The sequence below is a fragment of the Balaenoptera ricei genome, chromosome 3, assembly GCF_028023285.1.
Source record: "Balaenoptera ricei isolate mBalRic1 chromosome 3, mBalRic1.hap2, whole genome shotgun sequence".
NCBI classification, from domain to species: domain Eukaryota; kingdom Metazoa; phylum Chordata; class Mammalia; order Artiodactyla; family Balaenopteridae; genus Balaenoptera; species Balaenoptera ricei.
The window spans coordinates 23,931,597-23,935,742 of record NC_082641.1 but is presented as its reverse complement, the minus strand read 5'-3'; positions in this window follow the sequence as shown (position 1 = coordinate 23,935,742).

The window sequence follows — 4,146 nt, the reverse complement described above, 5'->3', positions numbered from 1 at the left end:
TGTGTAGATTGGGTAGAAAGAAATACAACTCTCTTCATTCACAGCTGACCTGTTTGTGTACATTGAATATCTTAAGGAATCTATTTAAAAAGCTACTAGAGCTTGCAAATTTGTTTAGCAAGGAAAGAGAGTACAATATTAATATACAAAAATCAATTGTTTTTCTATATACTAGCAAGGAAAAATTGGAAATTGAACATTTTAAAAATACCATTTAGAGTAGCATCAACAAACATGAATACTTTGTGATACATTTGATAAAATATATGTAAGTGCTGAGGACTAGAAATTATAAAACATTGCTGAGATAAATTAGAGAAAACTAAAATAAATGGAGAAACAATATTATGAAGTTATCTCCAAGTTGCTCTATAGACATAATGCAGTCTTTTTACGAAGAAATAATCAAACTGATTCTAAAATTTATATATAAATACAAACGATCTAAGATAGCTAAAACCATTTTGGAAGAGAAGAGAACATACTCTACATAATTTCAAGATTTATTATAAAGCTACTATAATTAAAATAGTGTAGTATTAACATAAGGATAAACAAACAGAATAAGGTGTCTAGATATAAACTCATACATATATGGTCAAAAATGCTGAGATTGTTCAGGGAGCAAAAGATGATGCTCTAGCACATGTGATGATGGAAGATAGGAAAACGCAAAACACACGTAAAATAGGAACTGCTTTGAAGCTGGTAAGATATTAACATACATTTACGGGAGTGAGCTTTTCAGATCTTTATGTAGGTGTCAATGCGGCAGGCGGGTGGGATCCATAGGAGGAGAAGCACATGAAGGACATGGAGAAACAGAAGAGTTAGAATAAGCTGCCTTTCAAAGAGGAACAATACTCTGTGTCAGACCAGAGGCACTAAAGGCATGGTTTGATTATTTCACAACTTTGCCTAGGACTGATACTCTGTAAAGGTTAAAATCTTTAGGAAGAAATCAGATAAGCAATGTTGCAAATACTACACCAATCCACAATTTACTGACTACAAGCTCTGTGTTTGTGGAAGTGTGTGTGTGTGTGTGTGTGTGTGTGTGTGTGATTGAGAGAGAGAGACTATCTCTGATATTCCCTTCTAGCTACTTAGAAGACATCTTAGAAACTTTGGGTCATCTCTTAGGAGTATATATACTGTGGCATTGGCAGCTAGAGGGTAATGTGAAAAAGAGACAGGTCTGAAAGATGAAGTTTTCTCCTGAGAGCTAATATTTTCAGAACAAATTGGGCAGCTGAGAAATATTCACTCTCCAGACCTCAGAAGATAGTTAAAATCAGTGATCTCAGGGTGGTCAAAGAAAACAATGACCAAAGGCTGACTCAGAACCCAAACATTTGTTGTGACTCTCTTCAAAGAACTCTTGGGTGATATTTTCATTTAAATCAACGTTTGCAGATTTTGTCAAGTTTTCTGAATTTGTCTGCTGAGTACACTCAAGCACTTTTTCAATAAATAATTGGAAAATTATTTTTCAATGTAAATGAACAAAAATAGTCCAATCCAAGATAAAAATAGAAAGAATAAAGCATGATTTGAATCAAATCCATATATTCTTTAGTACCTGGCATGTATAGTATATACAGTTCAGATTGTTTATTCTTATTCATATATTTTGTTTTATTTTACTTCACTGAATTCTGGCAATAACCATTCTGCTTTTTATCAATAAGTATTTTCCATTTAATAGGAGAAGGAATGATGAATTTCTAAATATAATCTTATTTATCTGCATGTTCCCTACTCTTCAGAGAAAGGAGTTTGTCATTTTTCCACTCACGTTACGTATTCAGGTTTAAGAATACAACAGAGAGGGTACTGAGAATAAATATTTAAGAATATTTATAAGATTTCTAGTAAGCTTGATATTCTTGGAATAATAAATTTTTATACCAAATGGCATAGCTTGAATTCTTAAGTGGAAGAACAATGAGAATTTGAAGTGTTGTTATATTTGTTCAAGGACATTGCTCTTAAAAATTGGAGAAACAGTATTTAGTGTAATTGTTAAGAGCACAGATTTGAGGTCAGACTATTTGGGTAAAATAAATACATCTGCCTTTTATTGGCTGTGTTTTTGAGCAAGTTATTTAATGTCTCTGGGTCTTTGTTCCTCATCTGTAAAATGGAGATAATATATTCATATCTGTTGTCAAGAATAAATAAATACATGAGAAACACTTCGAACGCAGCCTTATCTACAGTAAAGTACTGTGTGTTAGTGATTATATTTAGTCTATTTTCCTATCCAGTGATAAAAATTTTCATTTCACATTTAATTTCCTAGGAGCATTTTATAACAACTAGAATCCACAATAAAAACAAAAAAGTTCCCAACACAATTATTTTCACTTTCACAACATGCTGTCCGTATGTATGTGTTTCCCCCTTGATTGATCTACATTCTACAGTTGTTTAACCTACTTTACCGAAATTTCTCCCTGATGATATTGTCCTCTCAAATTTCATTTCAGATGTTCCCTCCTTCATCCTAAAGCCCAACTAAATCCCCTGATATAAATGATCATCTCTCCATCTTAAGTCCCATAATAATTATCACCACGGTTGTAGCAAAGATTGCATTCTGCTTTGACTTTTTTTCATCCTCATCCAGATCTTAAATAACTTATCTATGAGCTTTGAGTTGAATCATTCTCCATCACATGTATAACTTGAGCTTTTTCTTTGTTGTTTCATAGGTAATTTTTAAATTATAAAACTAATGATTTTAGAATATTCAATGTAACTTAATACTTTATATGTATATATAATACCTTATGTAATGTATAGTTAGAATTCAGATTCAATTATCTTCCAAATACTTTTATTTGTGGGTATCTATATAAACATTTGCCCTTGCTCTGTTTTCTAATTTTAACTTTAAGAAAAGGTAGTACTTTTCCTCTGTATTTACTAGTGGTTTTACAATATTTTAAAATGTATTTTTCTCACATAGTGCTCATCCATAATATTACAAACATTGGATATTGCATTAATATGACTAAGTTGCTGTAACTTAGTTTATTAACAAGAATATATTTCAAGAAGTATACTGTCCAATTAGTTTTCTATTTGAATAATTTACAAACCTTCTGAAAATGGATAATAGTGAATAATAAAAATGTCATAGAAATTAATAAGACTTCTCTCTAATTATATAACCATATGATATATTCTAAATCTTTGGGCCTTAAACACAAGGTAAATCTAAAAAGCCTTATAATTTAAATAAAATACATAATAACAAAAACAACAGCAAGGACAAACATTCCTATAGCTCCTACTATTTATCACACAATTTAAGAACTTTACTAATGTATATTTGAAAGGCAGACAAAAGCTTAACACTGACTATTTCTAGTGCTATTACATGTGGTTATTTCTCCTTGTACTTTTTTGTTTTGTTCAATAATTTTGTTAACAAATATGTTACATTGGGGCTGAAAATTTTTGCCTTTTATGCCTTTTTTCTTTATTTTATTTTTAAGAAGTTACTTTCTGTTTTTCCAAATAATTGTACCAGAGTGGGGTTTTCATACATTCTGATATTCAGTAGAGGAGACTCTCATACACAAATGTTTTTTAATGATTTTATCTTAAAAAACCTTATAGGATTTTTAAAATTTGAAATATAGGTATTTATTTCTAACTTAATCTCAAGAGAAAGTCAAAATAACTGCAACTATAAGATATAAGAAATAGGTATACATGAAATGAAAGAGAAAAAGAAATTCTTAAAATCAGCAACTATCAAAAAATCTTATATATTTACTATATACCATTTTCAACATACATATAATCATATGCCTCATTTTATGGAAAAAGTTGGCAATATTATATATAGTAAAAATGTAAAAGCAGCAGCAAGTTCAATGTGAGTCTTCTTTATTTATAGAAAAATTTCAATGAAATGTTTTCAATCTCATGATCTATCCCTTTAAAGAGGTTCTCTGGTTCCACCTTATCCCCACCCCCATCTGTATATGTGTGTATATTTGAAAAAGTTTTAGATTTTCATTTGGAAAAAATTAAAGTGGTGTGATGTGTCTCTCTAATATGGGTCTCATTTTTCAGACTTTTGTATACTTCAGTCTGAATGCAAGAATTAAGGTCACTGGTGTTATACTT